The following is a 15,751-nucleotide window of genomic DNA, read 5'->3' as shown; positions in this document are numbered from 1 at the left end:
CCAGAGATGGTTTTTATTAAGTTGAAGTTTCCTTTCTAATTTCCTAAGAAATTTATTTATGAACATTAGTTGAATTTTGTCAAACTTTGTCAAATGCTTTTCTTGCATCTGTTGAGATGACCTAATGGGTTTTCTTTACAGTGTTAATATAGTAAATTACATCACTGGAGTTTAAAATGTTAAACCAACTTTTCATTCCCAGGATAAGTTCCACTTACTCATGGTGTATTTTTAATGTTTTTATATTAAACTACTTTCTACTAAATTCAACATTCTAACATATTGCCAAAGGTTTAGGTGAATGGCTTATAAGGTTTGCTGGTCTGCAGTATTCTTGTCTTGTAATGTATTTGTCTAGTTTGAATATTAGGGTAATGCTAGCCCCATAGAATGAGTTGAGAATTTTTCCCCCCTTTTCCATTTTCTTAGTTGGGTAGGATTGTATTTTTTTATTATTTTATTTATTTCATTTCATTTCATTTTACTTTTTAGGGCTGCACCCGAGGCATGTGGAGGTTTCCAGGCTAGGGGTCTAATCAGAGCTGTAGCTGCTGGCCTACGCCACAGCCACAGCCACAGCAACGGGGGATCTGAGCCACGTCTGCAACCTACACCACAGCACATGGCAACACTGGATCCTTAACCCACTGAACAAGGCCAGGGATCAAACCCACAACCTCATGGTTCCTAGGCGGATTCATTTCCGCTGAGCCACGACAGGAACTCCATTATTTTTTAAATGTTTGGTTAAATTAATATGGAGCTGAAGTTTGTGTGACAGCTCATATCTATAATGGAGTCTAAAAATTGCTCTGACATTCTGAGTGCAAGTGGGGAATTTCCTAGAGAATCACTGCGGGTTGATGTGGATGGGCAGTTTAGTTAAGGAATCTCCAATATCACTGTCTATTCCAAGGAAATTACTCCTTTCGAGGTCACTAATTAACTCCTCCTTACCAAATATAATAGATCCAGGTCAACCTTAATCTTCCCCAACCTCTCACCTGCATTTGATTTGGGCCTCTCCCCACCCACCCCACCTCCTTTTTTTTTTTTTTTTTTTTTTTTTTTTTTGGTCTTTTTTAGGGCTGAACCTAAAAAACCATGGAGTTTCCCAGGTTAGGGGTTGAATTGGAGCTATAGCCACCAGCCCTCACCACAGTCAGAGCAATGCAGAATCCGAGCCGCCTCTGCAACCTACAACTACAGCTCACAGCAACACTGGATCCCCAACCCACTGAGCAAGGCCAGGGATCGAACCAACATCCTCATGGATACTAGTCGGGATTGTTCACTGCTGAACCATGATGGGAATTCCCTCTCCCCTTTGACACTGCTTCCTTCCTGGGTTTCAGTGCCCTCACACTGTCCTCTCTCCCATCTATTTCTCTGGCTTGGGGAGCTTCAGCACTCCATCTGAAACCACCTTCTTTCCCCTTCTGTGTCCACGTCCTGCCTTGGAGAAAGCATTCAAACCCATGGCAAGGACTTCCAAGTCCATTTATCACCTGCGTCTCCCCAAGCTCCAGGTCCATGAACACAACTGCCTCCAGTATCTTCCAACCTATGAAGGTCAAGTATCTCCACTGATTAAGATGTAGAGATTTATCATCCAGTAGAGACTTATCATTTTCCCCATAAAATCTTATGCATTGCCACAGCAGTGACAGCACCGGATCCTTAACCTGCCGCCTCACATGGAAACTCCAGGAAAAGTTTCTAATTCTAATGATTCTGTGTTTTTATTCTTCTAAGATCCCAAATACATGTTGTACATTGTTACTGGCCTATAGAAATACTTTGTTCTTATGTTGGCCTGGTATCCAGCAAAATTATTTAATTTCTTTAATCACTTCTCTGTAAATTCTCTTGATAGACCAATAAAGATAATAATATCTTCAAAAAAATCTTGCACATTGTCTGTTATGTGTGTTCTTGTGTTCTTTATAATTTGTGTTGCTATCGTGACTGGAATCTCTTTTATTTTACTTTTTCTAAATGGTCATTTGGGGACACTGGCCACCTGATGATTTCCTGCGGGGTCCTCTGTATCTGGCCACCTTGAGTCTCGCTTGTATTTGCTCTAACAATCTGTCCATTGATCCTATTGGACAATGTAGTTGGACAATCATGTTTTCTATAAATAAAGACTGGGGGAGTTCCCGGCGTGGCGCAGTGGTTAACGAATCCGACTAGGAACCATGAGGTTGCGGGTTCGGTCCCTGCCCTTGCTCAGTGGGTTAACGATCCAGCATTGCCGTGAGCTGTGGTGTGGGTTGCAGATGCAGCTCGGATCCCGCGTTGCTGTGGCTGTGGCATAGGCCGGCAGCTACAGTTCCAATTAGACCCCTAGCCTGGGAACCTCCATATGCCGCAGAAGCTGCCCAAAGAAATAGCAAAAAGACAAATAAATAAATAAATAAATAAAGACTGGTTTGACCCCTGAGGCAAAACTAATGGTGGAGGAGCAGGCATGCATGTCCTGTTCCATCCTTGAGTGAAAGGAATGTTTCTAAGTCTGCACCAGTAAATTCAGTTCCAGGTCTACTCCGGTCAGCACCATGTATCACACCAAGGCAAGTCCCTTCTCCTCCTAGTTTGCCAAGAGAGTTTTATCAAGAGTGGGTGTGACTTTGATCAGACTTTCTAGCCTTTCTGGAGAAATCCCAAGGTTTTCTCATTTAAGCTCCTACTCTGCTAAATTACACTGATAGACTAGTGTTGAACCCATTCTGAGCCATTGTTCTGGCAGCCTCCTGGACACCCGAACCCCATCATGTGACACCTTCTCCTTCTCAGGGGAGCAGACAGACAGAATAAACCAAAGCCTGTATTCTCAGGCTAGTTTCACAGGATCTGTGAAGAGGATAAGCTCCCATAGTGACATCATGAAGGTCTGCACACTTTCCAAGTCTGTTCAGTGTTTGGAGAACAGACTTACTGACTGTTTAGAGAACAGTTTCATTCTTCAGGCCGTGCTCTAGACTTGTAACTTCTACTTTCAGGATTATAAGTTAGCACTCAGAACGTCCACACACCCACCCGATCACGCCCTCAGGACCTGGCTGTGGACTGTAGCCAAAACCCTTCAAGTCCACCTCTGGACCAAGCACCCACTCTGGAGTCCAGGACACTCAGGCTCAGGAGAAACCACCTTTGATAGAGGGATGGCGGGAAATGAGCCCTTCACCTGGCCTCCATCTCTTGGTGTTGTGAAATGTTATCCCTCAGAGACCAAAGGAATCAAAGTAAAGCTGCACCCAGAAGGGGAACTAATTCCTAATTTCAGCAGAATCCAACATTGTAATGTTGTAATTTTTTGGTTTTGGTTTTGGTTTTGGTTTTTTGCTGCATCCACGGCAGGTAGAAGTTCCTGGGCCAGAGATCAAACCACTGCAATGACACAGCCAGATCCTTAACTTGCCGAGCCACCAGGGGTTGTGAGGTTGCCTGGACTGTGTGATGCCTGGACTTGGGAAGCTTTATAAAGTCCTGGGACCAAGCCCTGTAAACTTTATTTTTAACTTATTTTTTATTAAAGTATAGCTGATTTGGAGTTCCCATCGTGGCTTAGTGGTTAGCGAATCCTACTAGGAATCATGAGGTTGCGGGTTTGATCCCTGGCCTTGTTCAGTGGGTTAAGGATCTGGCATTGCCAAGAGCTGTGGTGTAGGTTGCAGACGCAGCTCCCATGTTGCTGTGGCTCTGGCGTAGGCTTGGCAGCTACAGCTCCGATTGGACCCCTAGCCTGGGAACCTCAATGTGCCACAAGAGCGGCCCAAGAAATGGCAAAAACCAAAAGAAAAAAAAAAAGAAAAATAGAGTATAGTTGATTTACAATGTTGTGCCAATTTCTGCTATATAGCAAAGTGACCCAGTCATGTGTGTGTGTGTGTGTGTGTGTGTTAGATTATCTTCCATCATGGCCTTTTCCAAAAGATTGGATATAGTTTCCTGTGCTGTGGGACCTCATTGCTTATCCATTCTAAATGTGACAGTTTGCATTTACTAACCCCAAACTCCCAGTCCAACCCACATCTGCCTCTCCTCTCTCCCCCTTGGCAACCACAAGTCTGTTGTCTATGGCTGTGAGTCAGTTTCTGTTTTGTAGCTAGGTTCATTTTGCCATATTTTAGATTCCACATATAAGTGACATCATGTGGCATTTGTCTTTCTCTTTCCGACTTACTTCACTTGATATAATAATTTCTAGTTGCATCCATGTTGCTGTACATGGCACTATTTCATTCTTTTTATGGCTGAGTAGTATCCCGTTGTGTATATGTGCCCCATCTTCTTAATCCATTCATCTGTTGATGGACATTGAAGTTGCTTCCATGTCTTGGCTACTGTGAATAGTGCTGCAATGAAGCTTGGGGTGCATGTATCTTTTTGAATTAGAGTTTTCTCTAGATATATGGCCAGGAGTGGAATGGCTAGATCGTATACTAGTTCTGTATATTTAGTTTTTTAAGGAACTTCCATACTGTTTTCCATAGAGGCTGCACCAATTTACATTCCCACCAGCAGTGCTGGGGGGTTTCTTTTTCTCCACACTCTCTCCAGTATTTATTATTTGTAGACTTTTTAATGATGGCCATTCTGACTGATGTGAGGTGATAGCTCACTGCAATTTTGGTTTGCATTTCTCTAATAATTTTAAGCGATGTTGAGCATCTTTTCATGTGCCTGTTAGCCAGCTGTGTGTCTTCTCTGCAGAAAGGTCTAAGTCTTTGGCCCATTTCTCGACTGGGTTGTTTGTTTTTTGTTGTTGAGTTGTATGAGTTGTTAGCATATTGTGGAAATTAACCCCTTGTTGGTAGCATCATTTGCAAAGATTTCTTGCCATTTCCTAGGTTGTCCTTTGGGTTTTTTTATGGTTCCCTCTACTGTGCAAAGCTCTTAAGTTTAATTAGGTTCCATTTTAAAAGTTTTTATTTCCATTATTCTAGGAGATGGATCCAAAAAGATACTGTTATGATTATGTCAAAGAGTGTTTTTTTCATTTTGTGGGGTTTTGGGTTTTGTTTGTTTATTTGTTTGTTTAGTTTTGTTTCTTTGTTTGCTTTGGCTGAGCCCACAGCATGTGGAAGTTCCAGGGCCAGGGATCGAACCTGCACCAGAGCAGTGACCCAAGCCGCTGCAGTGACAACACCAGATCCTTAACCTGCTACCCAACAAGAGAACTCAGCATTTTTCTACGTACAGTATTATGTCACCTGCAAACAGTGGCAGTTTTACTTCTTCTTTTCCAGCTTGGATTCCTTTTATTTCTTTTCCTTCTCTGATTTCTGTGGCTAGGATTTCCAAAACTAAGTTGAACAAAAGTAGCAAGAGTGGGCATCCTTGTCTTGTTTCTGATCTTAGAGAAATGGTTTCGGTTTTTAACCGCTGAGTATGATGTTAGCTGTGGGTTTGTCATTTATGCCCTTTATTTTGTTGAGTTATGTTCCCTTTGTACCTACTTTCTGAAGAGCTTTTTTAATCATAAAAGGATGTTACATTTTATCAAAAGATTTTCTGTACCTATTGAGGTGATCGTATGGTTTTTATTCTTCAATTTTTAGTGTGATGTATCACACTGATTGATTTGTGGATGTTGAAAAATCCTTGCATCCCTGGAATTTTGGGGAATAATTTCAGGAGAAGAGGTGTTAATAGAGTGTTGTCATTGATAAGCAGGTTTGGGAACTAATGACTCAGAAGATACTGGGAGGTCCTGGCCTCAGCCTCATCACCACTAACATCCAGGGGTTCATGGATGGTCTCAGGGATCACCTTGATACCTGACAGCCTGATCCTCTAGTGCCAGCTCTGGCCAAAGAGAAGTGGGAGTGGGTGTGTCCCGATGCACACTGCCAAGTCCAGCTCTCCTAGAGAACTGGGGAACTTTCTGATTTTAGAAAGCTGTGGCCCCTGGGGACTTCATGTGAGTGTCCATCTGAGATCCAAGCTCTTATATACTCTCTAATGCTTTTTTCAAATATGTGTAGGTATGTTTGTGATACTTATAAACATCATTGAAAAGCACTGCTAAAAGTAGAGCAGCTTTTTATAGATTTTATTTTTCTCTATCAACAGTCATGATATATACCTTGGATAGGGAGTCAATCTACCATTATATATTCCTTGGATGGGGAGACAATCTACGATTTTTATTTTTTCTGAATTTTAAATAGGGATCTTCATCCATGGAAAAAGGCAGGGAAATTCCTGGGGAGATGGTGTCCCCAGAATCAGAGATGGCCTTGGAGTTAAGGAGCAGCTGTGTGGCTGCCGCCCTGGCCACTGGTCCGGCAGTCACCTCCCACCCCCAGCCCCGCCCACTGGGGTGACCAGCTGGCCAGATGCCCTCAAGGATTTGAGTCATAGCAGTCTGTGACAGTGAGGGCTTCATAGGATGGGAGCTTAGGGAGGGAGGGAGCCCTTCGACCATGGGAGGAGGGGGAGCGCATCATGGCACCCCGCCAAGTGGACTCCTCTGCCCATCCCCCCGCCCCCCACTTTTAGGCTGACTCAAATTCTTAGTGGATTGCTCAGCATGCCCAGTTTTGAGTGGACAGATCTATGTGTTAATAGCCTCAAAGGCTGCTATAAGGTGAAAATCTTAACCTGATATTTTAGTTATATCTGCACTCCAAAGTGAGAAACCCCCAGTTTTGGTTTACTCAACATGAGTTGAGCTGATCTTCAGGGATAAGATGAGACAATAACACAATAGGCCTTGGGGTTCCCTGGTGGTCTAGTGGGTTAAAGATCCAGCATTGTCACTGCTGTGGCTCAGGTCACTGCTGTGGCACAGGTTCAATCTCTGGCCTGGAAACTTCATGCCATGGGCACAGCCAAAACAAGGAAATAAATAAATACTACAGTCTTGCCGTGTGGGCCTCCCATAGAACCCCTGGGAGGCAGGGGCACCTTTCTTTCTAAGGAAGTGCCATTGCCCAGAGTTCCCACTGTGGCTCAGCAGTAACAAACCTGACTAGTACTCATGAGGATGCAGGTTCAATTCCTGGCCCCTGCTCAGTGGATTAAGAATCCAGCAATGCTGTGAGCTGTGGTGTAGGTCACAGACACGGCTCAGATATGGCGTTGCTATGGCTGTGGTGTAGGCCGGCAGCTGCAGCTGTGATTCGAACCCTAGACTGGGGAATTTCCATATGCCGCAGGCACTGCCATAAAAAGCCAAAAAAAAAAAAAAAAAAAAAAAAAGGAGGTGCCATTGCCCAAAAAGGGCTTATAGCTGCTTGCTCAGGCCATACCTCCAGTGGGGGTCCTATGGGCATGTCAATCCCCTGAGCAAGGGGGCTTGCAATCAAGGGTTGTGCCCAGTCTGTCCATATCAAGACCTCTGTCCCTGTGAGCCTGGAGCATGGTCTCAGCCTCAGTTAATGACCACTTGGTCCACCTCCTTATTTTATAAATGGGGAAACTGAGAGCAACAGCAGCCCAAGGCCATACAGCTGGCTTTTTCTTCCGCATTCATTAACTATATGGCAGCATTTAAACCTAGTCTCCCATCAGTTGAATAACAACAACATCTTTTTGTCCCTTAGTCTGTAGGGTCTCTCTTTGCACCACACAGTAAAGAAAAACCTTCCGAAGCTTTCCATTGCCGCCCAATCACTGTCCTGCCTGGTGCTCAAGATGAAGCTCCTGGGTTTATTCTCCTTAAGGTGGTGTTGGACAGGCGCAGTCCTCAGAGTTCTTTGCCTCTTAACACCAGGCATCCTCCTGATGGAAGTCACCTTGGTGTCCTGCCAGGTGCCCCCAACCCTGGCTCCTTGGGCTTCAGCTCTCTCCTGAACAGTGCTAAACCCGTTCCGGGGGGATGGTGGTGGTTCCCAGAGACAACAGGGAGCCTGGCCTTTGGGCTCCCTCCCAGCTCCAAAAGCACCATGTCAGGAGGGGCATCCAGATCCTCAGAGAACAACCCTTGAATCACTAGCAGCTCAGACTGTGGTGTGTGTGTGTGGGGGGGTGCTGCCTGGAAAAAGAACAAAGACTCCTTCTAGCTTGCTGAGTGCAGACCCACTGCCCTGATGCAGGAGGGGGACACTCCCCAGGCCCCAGCAGCATCAACTGTGGCCCAGACACAGACTCGCCCTGGCTTTGCCCTCCAAGATCTCTGAGGTGCGAACACAAATATTTCCCTACAGCCAGGGAGCCAAAGACACACAAGACCTGCGGGGGCCTCCCAGCTGGGAGCTTGGGGCTCCAGGTAGCTGGAGAAGGGCAGCGACCCAGTTGGCTGGCGCCTGGGCCAGGTGGTAGCGAAGAAGCTGGAGCGAGTCCTGGGGCTGTGAGTCTGACCCACGGCATGGTAGCTTTTGGGGCTTCCTGCATCTACACCTCCTTCTCCACTCTGATCCCTTCCCCTCTCCCCAAGAGCCCCTGAACCAGTTGTTCAGGATGGTTGATTCCCTCCTAGCCCTGAACCCTCCTGCTAAGCTTCTGAACCAGCCAAGTTCCCAAGGCCCTAGTGGGCATGCACCAACCCTCCCTCTGTTTGGAGGTCACCACCACACGCACACAACAAGAACACTCCTATTCGTCCCTCAACACTCTCTGCAAAAATCCCTTACCCTCTACTGGATCCCAGAGCTTCCTCTCCAGGGGCCACTGAAACCCAGTGACCTCCCCTTTCCCTTCCCCTGGGCTTCTTCCCTCCCCCCAAAAGGATTCCCGAATAAAGAACTTCTCCAGCTTTATTGGAACCAGTCTACATGGGTGCTCACCTTGGCCTCACCTCTTACTAGCTTATCACCTTGAGCAAGTTATTTTATCTGGGAATCTCAATGCTCAAGGGTTATTAATTTAAATATGTAAGTGGATTACAACCCTGTCTGGCATATGTTAAATGCTCAATAAATGTCAGCCATTACCATGCTCATTATAAAAAAAATTTTTGAAGTCACAGGACATACATATGCACCAAAAAATAATCTTGCTAAGAGTGAGTGTACAACATCAAAGTAATGAACATGGTTTGAGGGTCTGTAATCACCCACTTAGTGCTAAGAAAAGGGCAGAAGTATAAATTAGGAGTTTGGGATTAACATAAACACACCACTATATGTAAAACAGATAACCAACAGGGACCTCTTCTCAATATCCTCAATATATTGTAATGTGCTGTAATGGAAAAGAATCTGATAAAGAGTGTGTGTGTGTGTGTGTGTGTGTGTGTGTGTAACTGAATCACTCTGCTGTACACCTGAATCTGACACGAAATTGTAAATCAACTATATTTCAATTTCTAAAATACAGGAAAAAAATAAATGAGTGCAAAAAAAGAAAAAGGCAGGGGTGCACCTGCCTGGCACAGGTTACAGCATAAAGACAGCTCTCTGCCCCCGCGTGTGCTCAGAGTAGGGTGCCTCCTGCCCTGTGCCCAGTTCCCACTTGCTGGCAAGTATTTTTTTTCTCTGAAAAGATGAGACTCTCAAAAGCCGAGGCCCCAGACTACGGAGAAAAACTGGCTCCACCTTACAAGCCACAGGTCCAGGAATGCTCAACTTGGAAGCCTGAACTCCTAGGACTGCCATTTGTTCCCTGCAGCTCCCCAGCCTCTCCTCCCCTCTGTGAACCTGGCTCTCATGCCCCCTCCCTCTTCCAACAGCACAGATGGACACCACGGCAGGGCATGTTTTATATGCAACACTCGTGCCTTGGAGAGCTCATTCCTCCTTTTGGGAAAGCTGAGATTGAGGCCTGGGGGTGGATAGAGTGATTAAGCCACCTGATGTCACAGGAAGTTGATGGTTCAAGATGTGCTCCCCAGATCCCACATGCTTCCTGCAGCTGCCCCACAACCCTGACTGGTACTTTGGGCTGGTGATAAACCTCATAGTGAAAGCAGTGATATGCAGCTGAAAGAAGTTTGAAACCCCTGCATGAGATAAAGAGAAGCAGATGGGATTCTTTCCAGACAAATTTTTGTAGCACAAATCTGAAACTTAAATCGTGATGCTAGTAGATGACGATAGCTCCTGGGAATCCCACATCTGGCATTTCAAGTTGGAATGTTTGACCCATATGATAGGCAAGCATTTCCATCTGCAAAATATTTATTTGAGGAGCGATGGCTTTCTACTAGAATCATCAATTTCTATCTGGCAGCAGGTAACTGACTCCAATAAGCAGAACAGGGACTCTTTGGAAAGCTCTCCTGCCCCCTGGTGGTTGTAATGACAACTTTTCAACACGCCTTTTGTTTGTCCTGATTTTAGGGCCGCACCCAAGGAATAATGAGGTTCCCAAGCTAGGGGTTCCATCGGAGCTGCAGCTGCCGGCCTACACCACAGCCACGGCAACACAGGATCCTTAACCCACCGAGCAAGGCCAGGAATTGACCCTGCATCCTCATGGATCCCAGCCTGTTTTGTTAACCACTGAGCCACAAAGGGAACACCTTAACAGTTTTAATAAGGTTTAAATTTTTTTAAAGGGTTTAGAGTGCACATTTTGGAAATGTCTGACATTGTATAGACTGTGAAGCCATCACCAAGACCAAGATAATGAACGTATCTGTTACCCCCCAAAGTTCCTTTTGCCTTTTTCACATCCTTCCCTCTCACCCCACCCCGCCCTCTCCTATCCCTGGGCAATCACTGATCTGCTATGAATGACTGTAAATTAGTTTGCAATTTCCAGCTTTTATGGAAATGGAATCATACAATATGAGCTCATTTTTGTCTGGCTTCTTTCACTCAACATAGTTATTTTGAGATTCATCCACCTGGTGTGTGTATCAGTAGTTCATTCCTTCTTATTACTGAGCAGTAATGCTTATGTGGATTTAACATAATTTGTGCATGCATTCCCCTGTTGCGTTTTGCATTATTTCCAATATTTGCCTATTAGAAATAAGCTGTTATGAGCATTTATACACAAGCCTTGGCAAGGGCAAATGCTTCTATTTCTCTCAAATACATAACTAGGGAGGGGATGACCAGGTTATATGGTTAAGTGCATCTTTAACATTTATGTGACTGTCAAGTTACTTCCCGAATGGGCCATTTGACATCCCACAAGCAACATGTGAGAGTTCAACTGCCCCATACCTTCACCAACATTTATTTATTTATTTATTCATTCATTTATCTTTGTCTTTTTAGGGCCGCACCCTTGGCATATGGAGGTTCCCAGGCTAAGGGTTGAATTGGAGCTGTAACCCCTGGCCTACACCACAGCCACAGCAATGCTGGATCTTCAACCCACTGAGCGAGGCCAGGGATCGAACCCACATCCTCATGGATGCTACTAAGGTTCGTTAACCACTGAGCCACAACAGGAACTCACCTTCACCAACATTTGCTACAAGAATTTTTAATTTTGGATATTCTAATTGGGGCATAGTGTTATCTCTCAGTGGTGGGTGGTTTTGTTTGTTTGTTTGTTTGTCTTGTTTTGTTTTGCTTCTTTTCACTTTTTAGAACTGCCCTTGTGGCATATGGAAGTTCCCAAGCTAGGGGACAAATACGAGCTGCAGCTGCTGGCCTACGCCACAGCCATGGCAATGCTGGATCCAAGCCACCTGTGCAAACAGCCCTGAAGCTTGAGGCAATGCTGGATCCTTAACTCACTGAGCAAGGCCAGGGATTGAACCCGAGACAGCATTGGGTCCTTACCCTGCTGAGCCACAACTAGAACTACTAGATGAACATGTTTTCATGTTTATCTGCCATTGCTATACCTTTTGGTGAGGTGTCTGTTCATATATTTAGCCTTTTTTTTTTTTTTTTTTTGGTTGTTTGTTAGACTGAGGCCATAGGTTTTCACGCAGGCAAAATGCAGCCTTCTGGGCTGAGGCAGCTTCTAGGACCCCAGTGACCAGGCCTGACCCAAGGGGCTGCCAAGGGCAATTCTGCTTCTGTCCCCTACTTATGAGCTGGACAGCATCAACCCCCCTGTGACCCCATCCAGGAAGCCACCCTAGGGTGGAATATCCCCAGCAGGCTGGCCGGTGGCTGAGGTCTGGGGAGGCAGGGGAGGATGCACCCACTGTGCCCCAGGTGGCGCCTGGTTCACGTCACGACATGGTGCCAGCCGATGGCACAGTGGGCACGATGGGGGTGAATCACAGAGGAATGAGTCCACCAAGGCCAGGTTTCTCCCGGGCTGGGGGGTTTTATTTGCTGATGGGAATTCTGGGACCTTTGTGAACCTGTTTCCTTCCCCGGCATTGCAAGGCCAGGAGGACCCCTTCCAAGAGCTCACATGAGGCAGTGGTGACACCCACAGACCACCCTTTGCTTTAGTTCCAGCGGCTAACTGTGGACAGGCTCCCAGGACCTTGCACCTGCTGAGTTCATGGGGCGGGGAGGGGCTCCTGAGGGACCAGAAGAGAAACTCCCATTTGCTGAAAGAGGAAGGGACAGAAACAGCCTCAGGCTGGGGAGGTGGCCTTCAGGAAAGGAGGCGGGGACACAGGCAGGAGAGTAAAAGCCAGAATGTCCTCTAATGGAATCTGAGTCTTTAAGAGGAGAACACTTATTCTCTGAGAATGAAGGTGTGTGAAAGGGCACACACGGGTCAGCGATGAAATCTGAGCATTCCTTTGTTAATGAATTCCCAGGATGTGAGTCTCTAGTCACACCAGCTTCCACGTCTTTTTTTTGTCTTTTTTTTCACCCCCTTTTAGGGCTGTACCTATATGGCTTAGGGGTTGAATCAGAGCTACAGGTGCTAGCCTACACCACAGCCACCACAGCAATGCCTGATCTGAGCCACATCTGCAACCTGCACCACAGCTCACAGCAATGCCTGATCCTTAACCCACTGAGCAAGGCCAGGGACCAAAACCCACATCCTCATGGATACCAGGATACTAGGATACAGGGATACTGTCTTGAAGTTTACCTCATGGCAGGCACAACAAAGGACACAGAACCCATTATCTCATTTATTTATTTATCATTTTTTACTTTTTGTCTTTCTAGGGCCACACCTGTGGCATATGGAGGTTCCCAGGCTAGGGGTCTAATTGGAGTTATTGCTGCCGGCCTACGCCAGAGCTATAACTCCAGATCCAAGCTGCATCTGCTACCTACACCATAGCTCATGGCAACGCTGCATCCTTAACCCACTGAGTGAGGCCAGGGATCAAACCCGCAACCTCATGGTTCCTAGTCCGATTCCTTTCTGCTGCGCCAAGACCGGAACTCCCCATTATCTCATTTAATTCACAAATCTCCCTGTGAGAAAGGGATTACTCTGGCTATTTTATAGACAACCAAACCAAGGCCCAGAAACCAGGTAACTGGTCCAAAATTATACAGCAAGTACATTGTAAAGGGAGACTTTTTAACCCATATCCCAAAGCCACTGTCTATAAGCTGAAGGTTCTCCAGGGTCTCTGGTTAAATGTCTGTTGTGTAGCCAATGTGGGACCAGAGGGAGGACCGTGGCATGACAATTAGGGGTGCAGTGACCCACTATGTGCCTGTCTTTGTGGAAGACAATATGCAGAAGAGATGGCCAGAGGCCATGGTTCAGAACAAGAGGTCCCTGAGTGCTCAGGCCCTTCCTGCAAGAAGGAGACCCAGGGCAAGAGGCCTGTGGCAACCAGCAGACAGCAGCGGGCGTGCATTAGCCAGGGTCCTTGTCCCTGGCCTCACTGGTGCACCCATCTCTGTCCAGCCACCCCTCTAGCCTGTCTGTTGGAACACATGTGGGGGGACAGAGAAGGAAAATGACATCCTGGCCTGGCTAGCTGGCTGGGCAGCGGGCAGGAATTCCCAGCCTCGCAGAAGGAAGAGACCCCACAGGTCAGCAGGCCAGAGCCAAGCTGTGCTTTCCTAAATTGGGTTTCCAATCACCAGTTCCATGTCTATGTCCACGATTTCAAGAAAAAGTGACACCTCTGGGAGTTCCCACAGTGATGTAACAGGATCGAGACCTCTCTGCAGTGCTGGGATGCAGGCTCAATCCCCAGCCCTGCGCAAAAGGTTAAGGATCCCATGTGGCTGTAGCTACAGTGTAGGTTGAAACCATGGCTCGGGTCTGATCTCTGGCAAGGGAGTTGCACACGCTGTGGGGCGGCCAAAAAATTTGAATTAAAAAAAAAAAAACCCAAAAAATGGTATCTCTCTCCTCCCTTCAGCCTCACCTCTCCCTGAACCACCAATCCGGTCCCCCGAGGCAGTCACTGGGGAAAGTGTGGCTTCTGGGAGTTCCCACTGCGGCTCAGCAGTAACAAACCTTACCAGTAACCATGAGGATATGGGTTCAATCCCTGGCCTCCATCCTGCATTGCTCTGGCTGTGGCGCAGCCGGCAGCTGCAACTCTGATTCAGCTCCTAGCCTGGAAACTTCCATGGGCTACAGGTGCGGCCATTGGAAAAAAAAAAAAAAAAGTGTGGCCTCCATTCTACCAGTGACTTATCTACATATTTACAAAGTCTAAAAAGAAAAAAATGGATTATGTCCTATGTACTGTTCTGCAACTTCCACTTTCCACCACCCAAGTAAGAGACCATCCCCGTGTCAGCACATGAATGTCTACTGTCCCTTTTCCAGCACTGACACCACACCCCATGGTAGGCACACAGCCCCCATGTGTCTGGGTGCCTGGTCCTATGCTGAGTGAATATGGTCACAGGCCTTCTGGAGAATGGCTTGTCCTTTCCCAGAGTCGCTCCCTCCCATCAACTGCTCAGAGGTCGGGGGAGGAGGGGACGGGAGGTCCTGTCTCAGAGAACTGGATAATGCCAGAATTCTGGTCCCCTGATGTTGAAGGGGTTTAGGTTCTGAGATGATGGATCTGAGAGGTGATGGGGTCTGGGAACCAAGGGTCTGGAAAATGCTGGGGCCTGGGAGGTCTTGGTCTGGGAGGTGGTGGGTTTGGGCTATGAGGCTGGAAGGTTTTGGGGTCTGGGAGGGGATGCAGAGGTGATGGTCTGAATCACCTCCCGTGATGCCACGGCAGCTCTGCACGGTCAGGACAGCTGCCCAAGACAGCCAGGCTGGTCAGGTGAGGGTCAGACCTCCTCCCCATGGGCTGTGGTGCCATCCACCCTGTGTGGCCGGGCTGTCCTGACCCCTCTGGGTGCAGCTCTCTGGAGCCTCCTCTTCTGTCACCCAGGTGAAGTGGCGGCAGGTCCCCTCCCTCCCCTCAAGGGCCTGGCTGCTCTGACTCACAGACCACCTGGAATGCCTGCAGGGACAATGGCCTCCCCTCCAGCACCCGGGCTCCCACGTGCACCTCCCTCTCCAGCCTGGTTTCCCGGGCTCAGGCAGCGTGGGCATAGCACTGGGAGAGTGCCCCCGAGGCTACAAGAACGAACAGGTCACCAAGTGCAAACAGAATGTCAGAGAGGTGACAAGTCTGCCCCTTCATGAGTCCTAAAAGGTGATGTGCCGAGATGAAAACAGTGGCCCTGATTGGGAAGAATCAAGGGTCATGAATACAATCTTCCCTTCCATGCTTTCTAAGTGGAAGTATGTTTTTTCCAAAAGAAAGCAGCAATGCTAAGAATAGACAGAAAGAGGGCCCTCTGGCACTGTGGGTGGAGGGTAAAGGTTTCTCTCACTGTCTCAATGCCTGGAGACACTGAGGCCCGCTCGTGAATGACCAGGAACCCACGAGGGGGTCAGTCACAAGGGGGTCAGTTCCCATGGGTGGGAGGCCTCCGGAGGAAGCTTCAGGCAGAACTGTGAGTTTGAGAGCAAAAGCCCTGGGGGCCAAGGCTGTCCCAGGATGCACCTGCTAAATTCTGACCGTTTCTCAACAATTCTTCAGAGGCTA

This window comes from Sus scrofa, chromosome 3 (genome assembly GCF_000003025.6).
Source record: "Sus scrofa isolate TJ Tabasco breed Duroc chromosome 3, Sscrofa11.1, whole genome shotgun sequence".
Taxonomy (NCBI): Eukaryota; Metazoa; Chordata; class Mammalia; order Artiodactyla; family Suidae; genus Sus; species Sus scrofa.
Note: the sequence above shows the minus strand (reverse complement) of the source record.